Raw genomic sequence first — 25,078 nt, 5'->3', positions numbered from 1 at the left:
TCTCCTGTGCCATATGAACCTGACTCTACATCAGCATCAACTCATTGCTGGATTCTGATGTTTTAATGCAAGGTTCTTTCAGAAGTCAGGAAAACAGCATAAAACTTGTTGCTTCATGATATTTTATCAAATGTTGATAGAACAAAGGAAAATTGAAAACGGAGGGTAATAGAGGCCCACTAAGTGAAGGGAGAGATAAAGACAAAATGCTGGTGGAACACAGCAGGCCAGACAGCATCCATAGGAAGAAGCACAGTAGACGTTTCGGGCTGAGACCCTTCGTCAGGACTAATTGAAAGAAGAGACAGTAAGAGATTTGAAGGTGGTAGCGGGAGGGGGAGATCCAAAATGATAGGAGAAGACGGTGGGGGGGGCAGGGGGAGGTCAAATTTCTAGCTCTTAGCTCTATCCCTCCCCCTCCTGTCTTCTCCTATCATTTCGGATCTCCCCCTCCCACCTTCAAACCTCTTAATATCTCTTCTTTCAGTTACTCCTGACGAAGGGTCTCGGCCCTAAACGTTGACTGTGCTTCTTCCTATAGATGCTGTCTGGCCTGCCGCGTTCTACCAGCATTTTGTGTGTTGCTTGAATTTCCAGCATCTGCAGCTTTCCTCGTGTTTGTGGAGAGATAAAGAGGCAAGATGGTGCCCAGCATGGGTCAGCTATTCTTATACCAATAGATAAGGAAATTCCATTTATAAATAAATGTTAACCAACGAGAAAGCACTTATTCAATACTGCAGTACCAGGATCAGCCTCCAGTGTTATACCAATATAAGCATTAGCTGTTGGATCTCCATTAAATTTCTAATCTGGAAGTCAAAAATAGGAAGCAGTCTAAATTCCAAGACCTCAGTTTATTTTAAGAGAACAAACAAACATACTAATACTAAGTGCACTAAATAAAGAGCTGTGAAATGATGCTAAGGGATGCAAGACAAAAGAATGAAGATGACACTTCTAAGAAATCTATCACTTTTATGGATACGTGAAAATCCTTAGATAGGATTAAACAAGTTAATCGGCTACATAATTAAAATAAGTACATCACATGGGTAATATGTTAATACTTAGCCAATGAAAAATGAGGAAGGTGATAAACTGTTTATTTAGCTGCTATACCATTTTCTGTCACTGAGTGAAAAATATGAGTTTCTTAAGAAGTACATATCTTATAAAAAGTATTATTTTAAAAAACAGAAACATAGAAACATAGAAAATAGGTGCAAAGTAGGCCATTCAGCCCTTCAAGCCTGCACTGCCATTTATTATGATCATGGCTGATCATCCAACTCAGAACCCTGCACCAGCCTTCCCTCCATAGCCCCTGACCCCCGTAGCCACAAGGGCCATATCTAACTCCCTCTTAAATATAGCCAATGAACCGGCCTCAACTGTTTCCTGTGGCAGAGAATTCCACAGATTCACCACTCTCTGTGTGAAGAAGTTTTTCCTAATCTCAGTCCTAAAAGGCTTCCCCTTTATCCTCAAACTGTGACCCCTCGTTCTGGACTTCCCCAACATCGGGAACAATCTTCCTGCATCTAGCCTGTCCAATCCCTTTAGGATTTTATACGTTTCAATCAGATCCCCCCTCAATCTTCTAAATTCCAACGAGTACAAGCCTAGTTCATCCAGTCTTTCTTCATATGAAAGTCCTGCCATCCTAGGAATCAATCTGGTGAATCTTCTTTGTACTCCCTCTATGGCAAGGATGTCTTTCCTCAGATTAGGGGACCAAAACTGCACACAATACTCCAGGTGTGGTCTCACCAAGGCCTTGTACAACTGCAGTAGTACCTCCCTGCTCCTGTACTCGAATCCTCTCGCTATAAATGCCAGCATACCATTCGCCTTTTTCACTGCCTGCTGTACCTGCATGCCCACTTTCAATGACTGGTGTATAATGACACCCAGGTCTCGTTGCACCTCCCCTTTTCCTAATCGGCCACCATTCAGATAATAATCTGTTTTCCTATTTTTGCCACCAAAGTGGATAACTTCACATTTATCCACATTAAATTGCATCTGCCATGAATTTGCCCACTCACCCAACCTATCCAAGTCACCCTGCATCCTCTTAGCATCCTCCTCACAGCTAACACTGCCGCCCAGCTTCGTGTCATCCGCAAACTTGGAGATGCTGCATTTAATTCCCTCATCCAAATCATTAATATATATTGTAAACAACTGGGGTCCCAGCACTGAGCCTTGCGGTACCCCACTAGTCACTGCCTGCCATTCTGAAAAGGTCCCGTTTATTTCCACTCTTTGCTTCCTGTCTGCTAACCAATTCTCTATCCACATCAATACCTTACCCCCAATACCGTGTGCTTTAAGTTTGCACACTAATCTCCTGTGTGGGACCTTGTCAAAAGCCTTTTGAAAATCCAAATATACCACATCCACTGGTTCTCCCCTATCCATTCTACTAGTTACATCCTCAAAAAATTCTATGAGATTTGTCAGACATGATTTTCCTTTCACAAATCCATGCTGACTTTGTCCGATGATTTCACCGCTTTCCAAATGTGCTGTTATCACATCTTTGATAACTGACTCCAGCAGTTTCCCCACCACCGACGTTAGGTTAACCGGTCTATAATTCCCTGGTTTCTCTCTCCCTCCTTTTTCAAAAAGTGGGGTTACATTAGCCACCCTCCAATCCTCAGGAACTAGTCCAGGATCTAACGAGTTTTGAAAAATTATCACTAATGCATCCACTATTTCTTGGGCTACTTCCTTAAGCACTCTGGGATGCAGACCATCTGGCCCTGGGGATTTATCTGCCTTTAATCCCTTCAATTTACCTAACACCACTTCCCTACTAACATGTATTTTGCTCAGTTCCTCCATCTCACTGGACCCTCTGTCTCCTACTATTTCTGGAAGATTATTTATGTCCTCCTTAGTGAAGACAGAACCAAAGAAATTATTCAATTGGTCTGCCGTGTCCTTGCTCCCCATAATCAATTCACCTGTTTCTGTCTGTAGGGGACCTACATTTGTCTTTACCAGTCTTTTCCTTTTTACATATCTATAAAAGCTTTTACAGTCAGTTTTTATGTTCCCTGCCAGTTTTCTCTCATAATCTTTTTTCCCCTTCCTAATTAAGCCCTTTGTCCTCCTCTGCTGAACTCTGAATTTCTCCCAGTCCTCAGGTGAGCCACTTTTTCTGGCTAATTTGTATGCTTCTTCTTTGGAATTGATACTATCCCTAATTTCTCTTGTCAGCCATGGGTGCACTACCTTCCTTGATTTATTCTTTTGCCAAACTGGGATGAACAATTGTTGTAGTTCATCCATGCAATCTTTAAATGCTTGCCATTGCATATCCACCGTCAATCCTTTAAGTGTCATTTGCCAGTCTATCTTAGCTAATTCACGCCTCATACCTTCAAAGTTACTCCTCTTTAAGTTCAGAACCTTTGTTTCTGAATTAACTATGTCACTCTCCATCTTAATGAAGAATTCCACCATATTATGGTCACTCTTACCCAAGGGGCCTCTCATGACAAGATTGCTAATTAACCCTTCCTCATTGCTCAAAACCCAGTCTAGAATAGCCTGCTCTCTAGTTGGTTCCTCAACATGTTAGTTCAAAAAACCATCCCGCATACATTCCAAGAAATCCTCTTCCTCAGCACCTTTATCAATTTGGTTCACCCAATCTACATGTATATTGAAGTCACCCATTATAACTGCTGTTCCTTTATTGCACACATTTCTAATTTCCTGTTTAATACCATCTCCGACCTCACTACTACTGTTAGGTGGCCTGTACACAACTCCCACCAGCGTTTTCTGCCCCTTAGTGTTATGCAGCTCTACCCATATCGATTCCACATCTTCCCGGCTTATGTCCTTCCTTTCTATTGCGTTAATCTCATCTTTAACCAGCAACGCCACCCCACCTCCTTTTCTTTCATGTCTATCCCTCCTGAATATTGAATATCCCTGAACCTTGAGCTCCCATCCTTGGTCACCCTGGAGCCATGTCTCTGTGATCCCAACTATATCATAATCATTAATAACAATCTGCACTTTCAATTCATCCACCTTGTTACGAATGCTCCTTGCATTGACACACAAAGCCTTCAGGTGCTCTTTTACAACTCTCTTAGCCCTTATACAATTATGTTGAAAAGTGGCCCTTTTTAATGCTTGCCCTGGATTTGTCGGCCTGCCACTTTTACTTTTCTCCTTACTACTTTTTGCTTCTACCCTCACTTTACACCCCTCTGTCTCTCTGCACTGGTTCCCATCCCCCTGTTGTGAACTAACCTCTTCTCGCCTAGCCTCTTTAATTTGATTCCCACCCCCCAACCATTCTAGTTTAAAGTCACCTCAGCAGCCCTCGCTAATCTCCCTGCCAGGATATCGGTCCCCCTAGGATTCAAGTGTAACCCGTCCTTTTTGTACAGGTCACGCCTGTGCCAAAAGAGGTCCCAATGATCCAAAAACTTGAATCCCTGCCTCCTGCTCCAATCCCTCAGCCACGCATTTATCCTCCACCTCATCGCATTCCTACTCTCACTGTCGCGTGGCACAGGCAGTAATCCCGAGATTACTACCTTTGCGGTCCTTTTTCTCAACTCCCTTCCTAGCTCCCTATATTCTCCTTTCAGGACCTCTTCCCTTTTCCTACCTATGTCATTGGTACCTATATGTACCACGACCTCTGGCTCCTCACCCTCCCACTTCAGGATATCTTGAACACGATCAGAAATATCCCGGACCCTGTCACCAGGGAGGCAAACTACCATCCGGGTCTCTGGACTGCGTCCACAGAATCTTCTATCTGACCCACTTACTATCGAGTCCCCTATCACAACTGCCCTCCTCTTCCTTTCCCTACCCTTCTGAGCTACAGGGCCGGACTCTGTGCCGGAGGCACGGCCACTGTCGCTTCCCCCGGGTAAGCTGTCCCCCCCAACAGTACTCAAACAGTATTATAAACAGACCTATTGTCAAGAGGCACAGCCATCGGGGTACTCTCTATTACCTGACTCTTCCCCTTCCCCCTCCTAACCGTGACCCACTTGTCTGCGTCCCGTGGCCCCGGTGTGACCACCTGCCTGTAACTCCTCTCTATCAACTCCTCACTCTCCCTGACCAGATGAAGGTCATTGAGCTGCAGCTCCAGTTCCGTAACGCGGTCCCTTAGGAGCTGCATCTCGATGCACTTGACGCAGATGTAGACGTCCGGGAGGCTTGGAGACTCCAGGGCCTCCCACATCCGACACTGAGAACAACAAACTGCCCTCACACTCATACTGCCCCTCTCCTCAAATTCAAATAACAACAGAAAATGAATACCAAACCTTCCTCGCCTCGCCCGTTTCCGCCTAAGCCCGTTGAGCCGAAGCCCTTAAGCCTTCACTCTGGTTCCGGCTCACTCCGCCGCCTGCAAACTACGCTGCCCGCTGTATGAGACTCTGTTCCTTTTAAATCTGCCGCGCTGCACTGCCTGACGTCACACGCCTGTGCAGTCCCGCCTCTCTGAACGCCGTTGGAGAGAAAAAAAATGAAAATTTCAAAAATGTCTTCCTCCGCACTCCCGCTCCAACTCTCAGACTTCCTTCTTCGAATCAAACCCGAAGCAGGATATCTGCCCTTTTAAATCTGCCGCGCTGCACTGCCCGACGTCACACAAATATACATAACCATTAAGAAGCACAACAAACAAACAACAGAACTACCTAAAATACAAGCTGATAATTGATTGTTAACTAAGAATTTAACAAAGAAAATATCAATTAAACAACAATCTCCCTTTTTATTCTAAATCACACATTATTACATCTGAAAATTCAGAGGTAGAAAAACTTGTGGTATCTACGTTAAGTATACAGTCGGCCCTCCGTATCTGTGGATTCAACCAACCGCGGATCGAAAATATTCAAAAAAAAAATTCCAGGAAGTTCCAAAAAGCAAAACTTGAATTTGCCATGCGCCGAGCACTACGCTTAATCCATGCGAATGAAGCGGTGTGTTGGCATACCCTGCTGTAGCCTCCCGCCATTTCACAGATCCTCCGTCTCTCTCTCTGGCACTCGCCAAGGAACACATAGAGCATAGAGAGCATAGAGAAACCCTTACCAATGAGAAACTCGAAGATCTGCTGAAATCCTCTACAGAAGATGGTGATGATGCAGAAGATTTAGAGGAGGCAGAGCCATCAATTTGGACACTTGAAAAATTTGCAGCAGTTTTTCAACAGGCGCAAACATTAAAGGATATGATCCTCAAGTACGATCCTTCGATGGATCGAAGCCTCCATGTCACCAGAGGGATAACAACATGCCAACAAGCACTGCAAGATTTGTTTGATGATGCAAAGAAAAAGAAGAAACAGCTTCCTATAACAATGTTTCTAACTAAAGCATCTGCAATTGTGAAGCCTCGACCTTCAACGCTCTAAGATCCTCAGCCCTCAACCTCCACAGATCTTGACATTAGTATTATTAAGCCTCCTCCAAAGCGTCATTATTCCCTAAACAATACAGTATAACAACTAATTACATTGCAACTAACATTGTATTAGGTATTATTAGTAATCTAGAGATGATTTAAAGTATATGGGAGGATGTGCACAGGTTATATGCAAATACTACGCCATTTTTTATAAGGGACCTGAGCATCCGCGGATTTTGGTATCCATGGGGGGTCCTGGAACCAATCCCCCGCGGATACCGAGGGACAACTGTAATCAAAAACTACCCAAGTCATGGAATATCAAAGGGTATATATTCTTCAAAGTATTCGCAGGATTATGTCATGGTTAGGCAGATTAGTACACGAGTTTGAACCATTATATTAATGATAGTCTTTAAGTAAAAAACAATGTAATTATGAGATGACTATTATGAGATTACTATGAATAACATGACTCATAATGTTGAGTAACTTTAGCTTCTGAAACTTAAATGAATCCAAAGAAATCCCCTTCATCAGTATTTTAACTGCTTCTTTACAGATATGATCAGCCAAATTAGTTACGTTTTCAGACTCTCAGATGTGTAAGTACAACACTCTTTGCCTACAACTGCACACGTTCTCTCCTTAACTGCTAGGTGAAGATCTAATGACATACGATTTTGAAGAACCATCTTATGCATGGTGACTATTTCTGTTGTTAATTTTTCCCCAGGCTTCAGCAGTGTTATTGTTTACTCTTTCTAAGGCTGCCGCAACATTTTTAGTCTCTCTTATACTCCTTGTAACATCATAAAATGGAAATAAAATTGATGCAAAATGATCTCCTTCTGAAATGTCTCGTTTACTTCCAGGCTCGGGAGGTAAAGGCAAGATGTGTGCATGTCTTATGACAGGGAAAAGCTACCCTAAATAACAAGACTCCAATGAATTTTGCGGACGAGAGGATTAGGCTCCATTTCTGCTCATAAAGTACAAACAATTCCATGAACTTAGACCATTTCTTATCACTTAAGATGAACGTTGTTGAAATGTACTATTTTTCTGATCATCAATGGAAATTCCAGAGTCCTCAACAGTTTTTGGTTCCTCAACTAAGAAAAGATGTGCTGGCATTGGAGAGGGTTCAGAGGAGGTTCACAAGGATGATTCTGGGAATGAAAGGGTTATCTTATGAGGAACGTTTGATGGCTCTGGGTCTGTATGCGTTGAAATTCAGAAGGCCCAGGAAGGATCTCACTGAAAACATTTGAATGTTGGGAGGCATTCAAAGTAGATGTGGAAAGGATGTTTCCCATGGTGGGGGAGTCTAAGACAACCAGGCACAGCCTCAAGATAGAGGGGCATCCATTTAAAACAGGAGAAACTTCTTTAGCCAGAGAGTGGGGGATTTGTGGAATTTATCAGCACAGGCAGCTGTGGAGGTCAGGCCATTGGGTATATTTAAGGCAGAACTTGATAGGTTCTTGATTGGACAAGGCATCAAAGGTTATGGGGAAAAAGGCCAGGGAGTGGGGCTGAGGAAGGGAAGGAAAGTTCATCTATGATTGAATGGCGGAGCAGACTTGATGGGCCAAATGGAGTAATTCTACTCCTCTATCTTATGGCTTTATTACCTATTTAGGTCAGTGTAAAGTGTAACTGCATGAACAAGGCCCAACTGGAATGGTACCATCTCTACTCAAAAGGTAGATTTTACAGTAAACATGAAATATTTAATAGCTTTGTCATATACATAAGATGAGGCTATATCTCAGGATAAGACATGAATAGGGTCAGATATAATATTCCCTAAATCATGCTGATTATATTTACATAAGTGATCCAGTTTAAAACAATAAGTGGAGGTATAATATTCACATATTTATGTCTCCCTTGAGAATAATGTATCATAGGCATAATGTCAACATCGCCATTGCTAGAATGTTTAATAAAGAGGCTGGATGTTTATTCTGGGCCTGCAGGAATGCCCAGTGTTGAAATGTGTGGTATATATTGACATACCCGATAGCACCAGCAAATTCATGTGATACCCACAAGTATACATTATGAGTTAACTCAACTGGCACATTATGACTCGGAAAAACTGACAAAAATATACCAGCTAATATTAGAATAAATTTCATAATGTCTAGTAATTTGCAACCTGCTTCAAGTCTTCTGCCTGTTTAGTGATTTACTAACTGTAGTCCATTACAGTACACATTGGGCCAAGACATTACTAGCACATTAATCACAGCACTTGCCTTAACTGGGTACCACTTTAGTTTGCCTTCAGTGGCTGGCATATTTACCTTTTTTTTATTTTCACCACTGAATTGGTAATTAACAACACTCAACAGCTGTCAAATTCCCAGTGGATTCTTACGCAGTTTATCAGGATGTGTCCTCTTTCTGTTGGATCACTCCATGCAGCAGAAACCTCTTGAGAAGCAGACTAGACAGCTTGGGTTAACTTTACACAATAGTTAACTAAACTACCTGCCATAATGCGTATATCAGCCACTCTGAGAATAAGGGTTCCCAGCAATGACATAGGACGTCCTGTTACCACTTTGAATGGACTAGTTGAGTTTTCTTGTTCGGGCGTGCTCTGATGATACACAAGACCACAGGAAGAGCCATAGGCCATGGTACACCATCATCAGGATACTTAGTTGTTGTTTGATAATTCCATTCTTTTGTTCAACTCTGGGTGATGTGGACCATGAAAAGACCATTCAATGTTCATTAGTCAACATAATTCCTGACAATTTCCATCTAGGAATGTATTCCTTAATCAGAATTTTTGCTGTGTTTGTGGCAGTGGTTTTCCTTGCTGGAATAGGTTCCTTGAAACCTTATCCATTATTACCAGTACATCTGAGTATCCTTGACACTTTGATAAAGAAATTTAGTATACTAATGAGTGTAAAAATGGACCAGGTGGGCAGGAGCACCTAATTATGGTAGTTTTTCCATTGCTCCAGGACTTGTTTTGTGGCATGTCATGCATACTTCAAATATTTGTCGAGCTTGTGCCCTGAACTTTAGATTTCACAACCATTGTGAAAATCTGTCAATCATCTTCTGCACTCCAATGTGTCCTAGGGAGTGTCTGTTGTGCCGGATGATTTTGTATGTTTGTGGTACAGAGTCAACTTTGTTTCCATAATTCCTGCTGTCAGGTTCATTGCACATGTTCTTGGTACATTTACTTCTTTTATTTCCTCCCATGTTGCCCTTCTTGTTATTTCATCTGTGGATGCATTTCATTGTAATTATTTTGGAGTGGCTTTTACATTTTCATGCAGCAACCTCCAATGACATTAACAAGTTCTTGTACTAGCTGGCTATTCTTGATTGGGGTTCCTACAGTCGTAAGGAATCCTCTGTCTCCGTAAGTTTCAAAAATTATGCACAACTCCAAAAGCATCTAAAGAATCAGTGTAGATAATATCCGATCTTTCTTCTGCCAACTTACAAGCTTCAAAAGTTTTAGTTCTCCCTGTTGCTCAGGGGTACCAGAAGCCATGCTTCCTGATGCCAGCATTTCAGTTCCAAAAACAACCATTCGAATTCCCCTCTCAATCACTGAGGAGGCAGCCTACAGAATCGCAGTAATAACCAACAGTGTGGGGGGGGAGGGGGAGCAGTGTGAGACTCTGATGACCCTCCCGGTGGTTTTCACTATCCTCTGTAGGGTCTTGCAGTCTGATGCCTTGCAACTTCTGTACCACAAAATAATGCAGCCAGACAGGACACTCTCGATAGTGCTCCTGAAAGGAGTTAGAATGGGGGTGAGGAGACTTGCACACCTCAAACTCATCAGAAACTGTAGACACTGCTGTGCTTTCTTGTCTAGTGAGGTGCTTAGGGACCAGGTTAGATCATCCATTACGTGCACATCAAGGAACTTTGCGCTCTTCACTCTACATGGCAGAACCATTGATGTTGTTCTTGCAGCATTTGACAAGCCTCTCTACTTCCCCTCTGTATGCAGACTCATCATTGTTGCTGATGAGGCCAACCACTGTAGTAACATCAGCGAACTTGATGATATTGTTTGAGCAGTGCAGTGCAATCATGAGTCAGCAACAGACTGAGCAAAAACCCTGAAGAGCACTAGCGCTCAGTGTGATGGAGCTTGAGATTTTACTGCCAACTCAGACTGACTGGGGTCTTTCCGCCAATAAGTCCAAGGGGATTGCCGAGTTCCAAAGAGGCCAGTTTACCCACCAGCCTCTAAGGGATGATTGTGTTCAAACAGAGATGAAGTCAATGAATAACATCCTGGCGTGCGAGGCATTGTTTACTAGGTGGGACAGGAGAAAGTTCAGGCCTGAAACTATAGCATCATCAGTGGATCAGTATGAGCGGTATGCAAACTGGAATTAGTCCAAAGCAGCCGGAAGTTGGAATGTTATACAATCAATTACCAGCCAGTCAAAGCACTTCATGATTATTGAAGTCAGTGCCACTGGGTGGTAATCATTTAGGCCGGTTACCGTTGCTCTCTCGGACGCCAGAATGACAATGGTTGTCTTGAAGCCTGCAGGGACAAAGGACAGCTACAGAGAGAGATTAAAGATGTCCACAAAGGCCTCTGTTAGCTGGGCCACAGTCTTTCACCACCTGACCAGGTACATTGTCAAGCCCAAACAACAGGAATTCTGCAGATGCTGGAAATTCAAGCAACATACATCAAAGTTGCTGGTGAACGCAGCAGGCCAAGCAGCATCTATAGGAAGAGGCGCAGTCGACGTTTCAGGCCGAGACCCTTCGTCCTGCTTGGCCTGCTGCGTTCACCAGCAACTTTGATGTATGTTACATTGTCAAACCCTGCAGTTTTGCTTGGATTTACCAGGCTAGGGTCCTCCTCATTTCAACAGTGGCCAAATAGTGTGCATGTTTCTTGGGAAGAAAGGGGACTTCTCTTGACGCCACATCATTCAATTGGTCAAATCGTGCACAGAAAACATTCAAGCCTATCAGGAAAGAAGGCAAATTTGTTATTGATGACCAGGGTGGACTTATAATCAGTTATGGTTTGTACACCTTGCCACATGCTCTGCGTGTCCCTGGTGTCACAAAGGTGCCTATAGATTTTCTATGCATACGCACACTTTGCCTTCCTGACGGCTTGGGACAGCGTGGCTTTGTTCACCTTAGAGTCATTCTGTCCCCTGATCTAAAGGCAGTATCCTGATCCTTAAGCAGTGCACAAAACCCTACAGTCAGGCATGGTTTCTGGTTTGCTCTTGCAGTGTAGTATCCTCAATGTACTTTCCAATGTAGCCAGTCATCAAACCAGCATAGTTATCAATGTTGACACGATGATCGTAGGTAGCTACGATTGATCAAATGTGCTAACTAGAACAGAATAAAGATAGCTTACCAAATACCAGCTCTATCCCGACTAACATTCAGATTCCAATATGAATCCTTGTTAATGCAATCGTCACTGTTGTGATAGTTTTCATCTTCACCTCATTCCTTTATGTGCCACTATCGTCATTCCATCCACATCAACTCACTGTTGCCATCAACATCTGATAGGTATTCCCAGTTTGTGTTAATTTTTTAAATTTTAATTTAGCCCCCTTAATGATACATAATTATGTTTGGCAAGGTGCAAAAATAACAGGGTCGTTACCATGGGTGACTTTAACTTCCCTAATATTGATTGGCACCTGATTAGTTCCAAGGGTTTAGATGGGGCAGAGTTTGTTAAGTGTGTCCAGGACGGATTCCTGTCACAGTATGTAGACAGGCCGACCAGGGGGAATGCCATACTAGATCTAGTACTAGGTAATGAACCGGGTCAGGTCACAGATCTCTCAGTGGGTGAGCATCTGGGGGACAGTGACCACTGCTCGCTGGCCTTTAGCATTATCATGGAAAAGGATAGAATCAAAGAGGACAGGAAAATTTTTAATTGGGGAAAGGCAAATTATGAGGCTATAAGGCTAGAACTTGCGGGTGTGAACTGGGATGATGTTTTTGCAGGGAAATGTACTATGGACATGTGGTCGATGTTTAGAGATCTCTTGCAGGATGTAAGGGATAAATTTGTCCTGGTGAGGAAGATAAAGAATGGTAGGGTGAAGGAACCATGGGTGACAAGTGAGGTGGAAAATCTAGTCAGGTGGAAGAAGGCAGCATACATGAGGTTTAGGAAGCAAGGATCAGATGGGTCTATTGAGGAATATAGGGAAGCAAGAAAGGAGCTTAAGAAGGGGCTGAGAAGAGCAAGAAGGGGGCATGAGAAGGCCTTGGCGAGTAGGGTAAAGGAAAACCCCAAGGCATTCTTCAATTATGTGAAGAAAAAAAGGATGACAGGAGTGAAGGTAGGACCGATTAGAGATAAAGGTGGGAAGATGTGTCTGGAGGCTGTGGAAGTGAGCGAGGTCCTCAATGAGGGAATTCACCAATGAGAGGGAACTTGATGATGGTGAGGACAATATGGGTGAGGTTGATGTTCTGGAGCATGTTGATATTAAGGGAGAGGAGATGTTGGAGTTGTTAAAATACATTAGGACAGATAAGTCCCCGGGGCCTGATGGAATATTCCCCAGGCTGCTCCATGAGGTGAGAGAAGAGATGGCTGAGCCTCTGGCTAGGATCTTTATGTCCTCGTTGTCCACGGGAATGGTACCGGAGGATTGGAGGGAGGCAAATGCTGTTCCCTTGTTCAAAAAAGGTAGTAGGGATAGTCCGGGTAATTTTAGACCAGTGAGCCTTACGTCTGTGGTGGGAAAGCTGTTGGAAAAGATTCTTAGAGATAGGATCTATAGGCATTTAGAGAATCATGGTCTGATCAGGGACAGTCAGCATAGCTTTGTGAAGGGCAGATCGTGTCTAACAAGCCTGATAGAGTTCTTTGAGGAGGTGACCAGGCATATAGATGAGGGTAGTGCAGTGGATGTGATCTATATGGATTTTAGTAAGGCATTTGACAAGGTTCCACACGGTAGGCTTATTCAGAAAGTTAGAAGGCATGGGATCCAGGGAAGTTTGGCCAGGTGGATTCAGAATTGGTTTGCCTGCAGAAGGCAGAGGGTGGTGGTGGAGGGAGTACATTCAGATTGGAGGATTGTGACTAGTGGTGTCCCACAAGGATCTGTTCTGGGACCTCTACTTTTCGTGATTTTTATTAACGACCAGGATATGGGGGTAGAAGGGTGGGCTGGCAAGTTTGCAGATGACACAAAGGTTGGTGGTGTAGTGTCAAAGATTGCACAGAGACATTGATAGGATGCAGAAGTGGGCTGAGAAGTGGCAGATGGAGTTCAACCCGGAGAAGTGTGAGGTGGTACACTTTGGAAGGACAAACTCCAAGGCAGAGTACAAAATAAATGGCAGGATACTTGGTAGTGTGGAGGAGCAGAGGGATCTCGGGGTACATGTCCACAGATCCCTGAAAGTTGCCTCACAGGTGGATAGGGTAATTAAGAAAGCTTATGGGGTGTTAGCTTTCATAAGTCGAGGGATAGAGTTTAAGAGTCACGATGTAATGATGCAGCTCTATAAAACTCTGGTTAGGCCACACTTGGAGTACTGTGTCCAGTTCTGGTCACCTCACTATAGGAAGGATGTGGAGGCATTGGAAAGGGTACAGAGGAGATTTACCAGAATGCTGCCTGGTTTAGAAAGTATGCATTATGATCAGAGATTAAGGGAGCTAGGGCTTTACTCTTTGGAGAGAAGGAGAATGAGAGGAGACATGATAGAGGTGTACAAGATAACAAGAGGAATAGATAGAGGGGATAGCCAGCGCCTCTTCCCCAGGGCACCACTGCTCAATACAAGAGGACATGGCTTTAAGGTAAGGGGTGGGAAGTTCAAGGGGGATATTAGAGGAAGGTTTTTTTACTCAGAGAGTGGTTGGTGCGTGGAATGCACTGCCTGAGTCAGTGGTGGAGGCAGATACACTAGTGAAGTTTAAGAGACTACTAGACGGGTACATGGAGGAATCTAAGGTGGGGGCTTATATGGGAGGCAGGGTTTGAGGGTCGGCACAACATTGTGGGCCGAAGGGCCTGTACTGTGCTGTACTATTCTATGTTCTATGTTCTATGATCTCTCGAGTCCGAAGGCAGTGAAGCCTTGAGTTCCAATCCTGCTAAGAAACTAAAACGACAGAAAGTGTGTCAATACAATGTTATATGCATAGAATATGGTTTATTCTTATCCCGTCAGATCAGCGACACCCCGTGTGTATTACTTGTTATACTGTACAGTCTAATGAAGTCAGGAATCCATCAAGAATGCAGGAACACATCCTTAAAAAACACAACGCCCTGAAAAGGCTACTTAGGGTATTACTCAGTTACGGAAGATGAAAGAAGCATTTGAAAAGTGTTGCACAATTGAGTCATTTGCCAAGAAAGCTAAAAATAACTGACAGTGGTTTTATAACATTTCCAAAATGACAGCAAAGTGTGGAAAATCTCATACAATTGGTAAAAGATTAATAATGCCTGCTGTATCAGAAGTGCTCACCCACTGTTCTCAAAATGCTTACCAGTATTTTTAAATCAATTCCTCCGAGTAATAACTTTGTATTGACAAAATGAATGAAGATATTGAGTATCAGCTATGCACAGAGCTACAAAAACCAGAATTTGGAATACAACTGGATCAGTCAACTGTGTGAGGCAACCAGGCATTGTTAATGCCACATGTACTGTTTATCAAAAATTGAAGTTTTTCTAAAAAGTTAAAAACAAATATCAACGGAGAATCAATCTACAATCAATCACAACTTGAACTAGATACTTCAACTCTTCCTAAGAACCACATTGATATCGAAGCTGCTATACAGCTCACAGGTACTGTGTAAGCTAGGATCAGAGGCAAGTAAAAATTTAAAACAGAGTAATTTTTCTCATGTTAGCAAAGGTGCTTGGGTGGGTGGGGGGGCAGTGGCCTAAAAGAGGTTAGGAAACTCTGATATAGATACATAGACCTTCTTCATGGGTTTTGCTGCAAATTGCAGCACTTCTGTCCACCCAAAAATTGATTAAGCCTTCTAGCTGGATGGCTGAGTTTAGAATAGTGTCCTGGAGCCATATTTCTTTCAGGATACGCGTACAACAGTCCCTCATCTTACTCTGGTTCAGATGCAGATGCAGGTAATCCAGTTTATTTTCCAGCAATTAGATGTTAGTGAGTGAAAATGATGGGATAACAGACCTGCAGGATCCACTTTCAGTCTAACTTTAATACTGGCGTTCAAGTGCACTGCTTCTAAGTAGCTGTAGAAGGCTGCAGCACTAAGCAAAGGCCTGTTCCCTACATTAGTCTGTAACCATACAGCACCTTTGTTATTCCACTCCCTTGCGAGGTAGTCTTGCAGATTTTAACGTCTTAATGTACAGCAATTTCACCATTGGTTGGAACTGGAATGGCTGCAGCATCCATGCATGGCACCTTCTAGTAGAACCTTCAATCACGTGTTTCTTGTTGACATACAGATGGTCCATCTGAATCAGGGATTCTTAATGCAGATGCAGTACGCAATGTCACCTTTACCATTTGAAACACTTTCAATTCTTCATTGAGAGTCATAGGGTCATCTGAGCACTTACTGATGTTTTATTCAGGTAAGAGCTCTTAGTAAGCAAGTTTCATGACTTTGGCAATAATTTTGATTTGATCTTAATTCATGCCTGCCTCCTATTACTTTGATTGTAATATATTGCAACCAATTGGGTCATCCTGCGACCAACAGATTGTTCCCACGACTGCTGGGTCGTCCCACAACCGAATTAATGGATTACATCACCGATATTTTTACTAGGTATTGATTGATTGCCCTGCAACCAAAATGGGTCGTTCCAGCAAGTGATATATTTTATAGCTGTTTTCTTTTTAAATAGTAATGCAGCAGTTCTCAATCCTAATTTCCATCAGATATCTGGAGCCAGAACCAGTTTTTCTGTCAGACAGAGGAACAGAGAAAGTACTTCCCCCTTCTGTCGTGCACTACAAATTCCACTGTCCGCGACTGTTCCGAGTCCTTAACTTCAAAATCTTTGCCGACTACGCCAACTTGTTGGAATCTGATATTTAATCCAAGGTTCTTTCAGAGGTCAGGAAAACAGAAAACTTGTTTCACAATTGTTTTAGTAAGTGTTGATGGAACAAAGGAAAATTGAAAATGGGCAGTGATAGAGATCTAAGTGAAGGGACAGACAAAAAGCTACATTGGCACTCAACATGGAGCAGCTATTTTTGTACCCAGAGATGAGGAAAATTTAATTCAAATTTATAGATAAGAGTTAGCCAATGAGAAAACACTTATTTAAATTCTACAGTACAAGAGAAGCTTCCAGAATTATACCAATACAGCTACTCATGGGCACATTAAACTGGCTCATACATACAATAAACTGTTATATGTATATAAACTGTAATATGCATATAAGAAAAACTTAAAATACAAGCAGATGATTGATATTTTCTTTTCAGTTTAACAATTAAACAGTCCAATCTAAGAATTAAATAGCAGGATCCAACATCACTTTCCTGTCCTAAACCTACATCCCTTGCCCCTGAAATAATTGCACACATGGAATGGCACCAATTGGTAATTAACTTGCACAGAGTCCAATTCCAAAACTCAACCAGATAAGCTGTAGGTTTCTTAAAATCTTTAAAGGGAAGAAAAGAAAAACGTCAATATCAGTGTAGTGATATGATGTAATTGGTTCCTATTTGTAAAGGAAATGTTAGGTTTAGATACGCAAGAACAAAAAGTTAATGAAAGCAGTTTGTTGAACACAAGGTAGACTTCTAGAAGGGATTTATAAGTCTTATTTCCACTTATTTCATAGCTTTTATTCTCTTTCATTGGTTGAATTAATCTACTTTGAGTTTAATGTATTTTCAGTAAACAATATCCTCTGCTAGGTATAAAATTACTTTAAAATTCACAGCTAAAGGTTTCATATCACTCCTGCTTCCTGAAATACAGTTCCTATAAAATGTATTCAACCCCCCCCCACCACCGCCCCCCCAGAAGTTTTCTTGTTTTATTGTTTTACAACATTGAATCACAGTGGATTTAATTTGGCCATTTTGACAGAAGAAGACTCCTTTGTATCAAAGTGAAAACAGAGTAATCTAAATTAATTACAAATACAGTCGGCCCTTGGTATCTGTGGATTCAACCAACCACGAATCAAAAATATTCAGAAAAAAATTCCAGGAAGTTCCAAAAAGCAAAACTTGAATTTACCGCGCGCCGAGCACTACGCTGAATCCACATGAATGAAGTGATGTATAGGCATATCCTGCTGTAGCCTCCCGCCATTTCACAGATCCTCCGTCTCTCTCCAGCACTCGTTGTTTGAGCATTGTTCGTTCGCTACTTCTGTTGTGAGCGAGAGAAAGGAGTTTAAGGCTAGTAAGGGATGGCTGGTTAGTTATGTAAAGTGCTACAGCCTCAAGAACTTAAAGATCACGGAGAATCTGCATCGGCTGATGCTGAGGCAACATCAGCGTTCCCAGAAGAGCTACGACGGTTGCGTCTGTACTGAACATGTATAGACTTTTTCTCTTGTCATTATTTCCTAAACAATACAGTATAACAACTATTTACATAGCATTTACATTGTATTAGGTATTATAAGCAATCTAGAGATGATTTAAAGTATAGGGGAGGATGTGCGTACGTTATATGCAAATACAACGCCATTTTATATAAGGGACTTGAGCATCCGCAGATTTTGGTATCTACGGGGGGGGGGAGGGAGGGTCCTGGAACCAATCCTCCGCGGGACGAGGGACGACTGTATGAAGCAAAATAATTGACTACATAAGTATTCACCACCTTCAAGTCAGTATTTAGTTGATGCACCACTGGCAGCAATTACAGCCTTGAGTCTGAGTGGAGAGGTCTCTAGTAGCTCTGTGCATCTGGACACTGCAATTTTTCCCCATTCTTTACAAAACTGCGCAAGCTCTGTTAGATTACATGGAGATCAAAAGTGAACAGCCCTTTTCAAGTCCAGCCATATATCCTCAACTGGATTGAGGTCTGGACTCTGACTTGGCCACTCCAGGACATTAACTCTGTTGATTTTAAGCCATTCCTGTATAGCTCTGGCTTTATGTTTGGGGTCATTACCTTGCTGGAAAACAAACCTACTCCAAAGTTGCAGTTCCCTTTCAGACTGCATCAGGTTTTCCTCCAAGATTTCCCTGTATTCTGCTGCATTCATTTTATCCCCACCTTCGCAAGTCTTCCAGGGCATGCTGCAGTGAAGCATCCTCACAACAAGATGCAGCTACCGCCATACCTCACGGTAGGTGAGCTTTTGATGATGTGCGGTTTTTGGCTTACGTCAAACATAATGTTTAGTCATGGCCAATTTTCTATTCGTCAGATCATAGAACCTTCTTCCAGCTGACTTCAGAGTCTCCCATATGCCTTCTGGCAAACTCTATCTGAGATTTCATGTGATTTTTTTTCAATAGTGGCTTTCACTTTGCCACTCTCCCATAAAGCTATGACCAATGAAGTACCCGGGCAACAATTGTTGTATGTGCAGTCTCTCCCCTCTACTACGATCAATTGAAACACATTGACTGTATATAAGTGATCTCCATTTAACTAATTATGTGACTTCTAAAACTAACCGGCTGCACCAGTGATTTGATGTGTCACATTAAAGGGATGAATACTTGAGCAATCAATTATTTTGCGTTTTATATTTGTAACTGATTTAGATCACTTTGTAGAGATCTGTTTTCACTTTGACAGGAGTCTTTTTCTGTTGATCTGTGTCAAAAAAGCTAAATTAAATCCACTGTGATTTAACGTTGTAAAACAAGAAAACATTAAAACTTCTAAGGGATTGAATACTTTTTATAGGCACTGTACTATATCCAAATATGGCATTACAATTCATAGGAAAACCGAGAAGCCTATAGAAGTGATTTGGAGTCACTCATCTAGGGCCAGATACCAGGGAAGTGGTTCACGTGTGCTAGACATGTAGCAAATGTCTGGTTGGCTTTCTTACCATGACTGGTCATGACAGTCAGGACAAACAGGAACATGCATGTGTACAGGCTGATTCAGTTTGCAGAAACAATCTCATTCAATAAAACACTAAATGCCAGCAAGTATTCTCTGAATTTGGCAATTATACAATAACTATACCACCAGATCTTTTAGAACCAGCAAATACTATTTATTTGGTGCTGAGATGATAAGTAGTGTCCACTGCACCATAAGACATTCAGGGAAGCATTATAATGCATCACTGGGTACTTACTGTTACAGTGATTGGTTATTTATACAACTCCAATTATAACGGATGATTAACAATATAATCAAATTTTGGTAGTATAATTCAGCACTGATGCAAAGTTGCACAAACACCACACATTTTGCATAGCACCAAAATTTTCTGACAAGTAACTTTGTACTGTTGTACAGTTAATCCAAGTACATAAAACACAAGACTCAACATTAATGGTGTACTGTGACACACCTCCCATCTCCTAAAAGGCTGTAAATATAAATTCCTCCACCAGTTCATAGACCATTCTGACCTGGGTTACTCATAATAAACACTGACTGTTACAGATTACACTACAGTGAAAGCAATGAACTCTGACCATTGGAGATCACAGTTCAGGGCTTCTACATAAACCAATACACTGAAAATATAGCTGAAGTGTGCAGGGCAAGACTGGATGAAATCAAAATTATAAATACAGGCAAGTTGTTTATATATCCAACAAAAAAATTCAAGAGAAATGTGTTTGCACTTGAAGAATACCTTCAATATACTCAGTTGCCACTTAATTAGATACGGAATGGAACCTGGTGTGGACTTCTGCTCTTGTAGCTCATCTACTTCAAGTTTAACTAGTGCATTCAGAGATGTTTTTCTGCACACCATTTTATAGGTAAAAACTGTGTTTTCATGATCTAAAGACAATGCTACTCCAAGAACTTTGAGTACTGCAGGGTTATTTCATCAGTGAGTTGCTTGTTGATCAGAGTAGCAGAACTGGTGTTGGGAGAGGAGCCCACCCACTGGAACACTGGGAGAGGAGCCGGTTTGGGTTCAGAGGAGCTGACCTGGCTGCAGGCCGTATTGCTGTCTGCTACTTGGAAGCATCAGATTTGGTGCAGCATAACTGAGGGAGATTGTCTTGGACATTTCACTCGCGATCGCAAGACTCTGTTGGACAGTGATAACGTAAGTTGCCGCAGACCTGTTACCCTTGTCTGGTGGAGGGACAAATAACATGGAAGCTGTGTAGTAGTGAGGACTAGCCCTCAAGCCTTGGGGTTGCCTGCTGCAGCCCAGGTGAGAAGAAGCGGAAGTGCTACAGTGCTGGGGCCTGGCCTCCCCTGTTGGTACTGTCCTCCCGTGTTCAAGCGGTGGAATGACAGGTTGGATTGTATGCATCTGTACAGTGCTGGGAGACTGTATCATCAATTGCTAGACATTGTTGCTCAGGGTCTTGGACCATACATTTTTTTTTATGAATGCACTTCTTTTTTCACTACTTTGAATTATGTTACCCACTATTTTGAATGTTTTGCACCTTTGGTCCCAAAGGGACACTGTCTTGTTCAGCTTTATCTATGTATGGTTTGAATGATAATTAAACTTGATTCGATCTTATAATGCATAGTACTTAAGTTACCTTTGCCTTCCTGTCAGCTTGAACCAGTCTAGCCATTCTCTCTGACTTTGGTCATTAACAAGGCGTTTCTGCCCACAGAAATGTCACTCACTACAATATTTTTTGCACCAATCTCTGTAAGTTTTAGAGGCTTTTGTGTGTAAAAGATCAAGATCAGTTACTCAAACCATCCTGTCTGGCACCAACAACCATTCCAATGTCAAAGTCACTTGGATCACATTTCTTCCCATTTTGATGTTTGGTTTGAGCAACAATTGAACCTCATGACCATGCCTGCATGCTCTTTTTTTTCCACACACACACCCCGAATTGCTGCGCATGATTGGTCAATTAGATATTTGCGTTAACAAGCAGATTTGTATGTGTACCTAATAAAGTGGCCATTGAGTGTATATTCAAGGAAAAACTATGTAAATGTGCATGGCAGAAACATGCAGGTTACACTGATATGATTAAATAGTGAAGGAACAAATTCTAGCCTGGGCTCTGTAGTGCCAAATGGTCCATTTCTGTGCTGCTAATTTAATGTAACGTGCAAATCAGAAGACTTGCAGCTATGCTGGTTCCCCTCCACTTTGTTCACAAGTACACATTCAGCTCTGTCATGGATGTCAAATGCTTCAGTGACCAAACCTCCAAGGCAGAACAATATGCCAAACACAACTCAGTGTTGACATCTGTTTGTAAAGTGCATTCTACCAACACAACTGACAACAGCATAGCAAAAAACTGTGATTAATTTTGCTAAATTCAAAATAATTCCAGAATTATTATTCATCCATCTGTATGCAGGGCATGTTCTCTTCTCATTACTATCATCAGGGAAAAGGTACAAGAGCATGAAGATCTACACTCAACATTTTAGTAACTTAACTTCTCTGCCATCAGATTTCTAAACGGTCCTTGAACCCATGAGCACTGCCTCATTATTCCTCTTTTGTGTTATTTATTTAGTTATTGTAAGTTACAGTAATTTTTCGGTTTGACACTGCATCCCTGCCACAAAACAAGTTTCATGATATACGTCAGTGATAATCAACCTCATTCTGATCCTTTATGCCTCAGTTGTACAGATTTTTAAAAGAATCAAATCTTCCACGGAATGCTTGGAAAATTTATTTAGAAGTATCGATTTCAATTTGAATTACTATCTAAAAGTTATTTGTTGATGAACTAGAAAGTATTTGGGGAAAGGTAGGGATTAGTCTTTAGTTCCAAGTGCTCCTGCCACGTTTGGTCACCCTGCAACCTTATCCTTCAATCTCTTTGAATTATGGAGGACAGCATGTATATAAATGTCTCTCTCCAGCAGACTTCATCATGATCATCATGACTCCAGTATTTCTATTATTTTTTTTAATGTTTCTTAATTGTACGTATAATTTTTTTATGTTCTGTTGCTGAGCAGCAGTGAACCATCTGATTGGCCTATCAGAGTTCTCTTTGGGAACTAGTTGACTTGATCAGCATTTCCATTCACGATTGCATTTAATTTAAAAAAAAGGTTGGGCAGGAGGTACAGAAGCCTGAAATTCTGTATCACCAGGTTCAAGAACACTTACTTCCTTCAACCATACAGTTTAACAACTCTATGACCACATCGCAATAACATGGAACTTTAGTTGTACTAATTGTGTTTTCTTGTAAACACTGTATATCATGTGCTTTTCTTATGAATGTGGTTTATCTGATGTTATGTCCCTTGATGCTGCTACAAGTTTTTCACTTTACATACACTTGTGCATGTGACAATAAACCACTTTGATTTTGATGTTCAGAATTGCCAAATACATATATTGCATTGAACTGTGCGAGCAAAATCAAATCAAGTCTGGTTTATGCTACAGGGGGCTGCAGTGCTTTCAGGTGTGAAAGAAATCAAAAACTATATGAATTGTTCATGACAACGAGACCAAAGGTCTGAAGACAAAGCTTGAGGTTGAAAGCCTAGTTGAAGAAATAAAAATCTTGGGAATTAGTATCTCCAAGGCAGTGATTGAGAGGGAACTCTCAAGTTTTATAGTTTATATTTTGTGGATGAGATTAGAAACACACGTCATTCTGAACAAATAAAGGAAAAGATATTAATAACCCAGTTGCATTTTTATGACAACCCAACAACTTTGTTGTCAATGCATACACTGGCAAGTTTTTAAAACTCCACTGAATAGTAACATTCAAGATGATTGGGGATACCTTTAAATTCTTCAGTTACTAAATTGTTGAATTAGTGAAATTATTTTGTTTTCACTTCTGGCCATTTCTGGCATCTCTAAGCCTGACTGCTTGAACAGCAGTGAGCAAAACAGTTCTGAATTGTCTTACAGCTCATTTCTTGCTAACTATCAGTGACAAAAATCAGTGCTTATTGAACACAAATACATGCAAATGACGCTATCTTAGAACTGTTTGCTCTAAGCATGGTGTAGTGTCTGATGGCCACACAGTGTACTTGACTGACACTAGGGGGAACAGTTCAGCAACAGTCGCCTGTCCTAATTAAGCAGCATAATGTCCCTAATAAACGAAGGGAATCCCGACTTTTTTTTTCCTTTAAGAGTTGCCCCAAATAAGCAGCTGTCACAATTAACCAGAATCTACTGTATATAAATGGGGTACAGGTGCAAAGTGATCAGAAAGCAATTTATTAAGAATAGTAAAGCACGTTAACAAACTCAGAAAATGCAAATAATCAGCTAGATAACACTTCATTTATGTAAAGCATTAAGAACAAATTAGTACAGTAAGTACATTTTATCAGTCAAAAGTATAAACAAATTGGCACCACCAGTAAAGAAATAATCACCAAAAGGCTTGATAATCAGGCTAAACCCTAATCCGGACCAACAGCTGGTGCAGACATTAAGGAATGTTCCGATTATTTAGGGCTGCGCTCTATTTACAAAATTGACGCCCAGTCATTTCACAGTAACTACATTTCTTTCCACTAATCTCTGATTGTTCTGACTGTATCACACATCTATAAGAAAACTTCCATCCTAATTTTTCTTACAAACACTTCATGTTCAGTTCCTAATATGACCAAAAATAATTGGCACGATCCCTACCAGAATTTAAATTTTGTGGAACCTGGGGATTGCACATTAAGACCCAACAATAATGATGTTGTTCTGTGACATTGGAGCCTAGTACGCATGTAGTTCCTCACACTATGTCACTCTCTCTGTCTCTTTCACATAATCTCTCCTGATGTGTGATCCAAATAGGGAAGAAACAGCAGAGGACGGTGTTGGCACGAGATTTACAACTCTGGCCCAATGAAGGGTACCTGCAGAGATTTCTGGGAGTTGGGGCCTACTCCTGGTGATGTCGGGATTTTACTCTCCCCAAACTGGGGGTGATAGAAAAATGAAGCAGCATTATTCACCTTTCCTCCAGTCTTAAGTGCTGGCTTATTTTAATCGTTGCTGTAAATATAGCTGACAGCAAGTGATTTTCAACAACAGATGCAAGTCAATATTAATAGCAGATATAAAAAGATTTTATTCCCAAAAAGTGTTTTTCCTCCCAACACATGTGCTCACCACTACCCTCCTAGCTTTTAAATGTCTGCTATTAATTACAAATACTACTTTCCTACAATCTCCTGCCCTGTTCACAATTTCACCTGCAATTTTTTTTTAAAGTTTGTTGAACAATTTATGTTCAGCCTTATTTTTTTTCCCTTTTGTACACTGTTACCACCAATGACAATAACATAGCTGCAGTAAAATTTTAAGGACCAACTGGCCAAACCTGTTCATAGATATCCACTTTACTATACTACTCCTCATGACACATGCAATACTGCCCTAAATCCAGCCAATTTTAAGCTGTTTTAATCTACATATCCAGCAGTAATCCCTCAAGATTAAGTGGATTGCTCTATTTGACACAAATGTTAGATTTTTGAATATTATTGCAAAGAGCAACATCTGAATCTAGAAGATGACCTAGCCTGCTTAACCATTCTGAACTGTAT

The 25,078-nt window shown here is 41.5% G+C and overlaps 1 protein-coding gene across 1 annotated transcript in view; it reads right to left on the bottom strand.

Annotated features, from left to right (window-relative positions):
* The window catches only part of stk25b (serine/threonine kinase 25b), a 93,848-nt gene that overhangs the window by 54,997 nt on the left and 13,773 nt on the right, over positions 1 to 25,078 (bottom strand). The gene's annotated exons all lie outside the window — the stretch shown is intronic.

This window comes from Mobula hypostoma, chromosome 4, assembly GCF_963921235.1.
Source record: "Mobula hypostoma chromosome 4, sMobHyp1.1, whole genome shotgun sequence".
NCBI classification, from domain to species: Eukaryota; Metazoa; Chordata; class Chondrichthyes; order Myliobatiformes; family Myliobatidae; genus Mobula; species Mobula hypostoma.
This window is presented reverse-complemented; position numbering and strand designations above follow the sequence as displayed.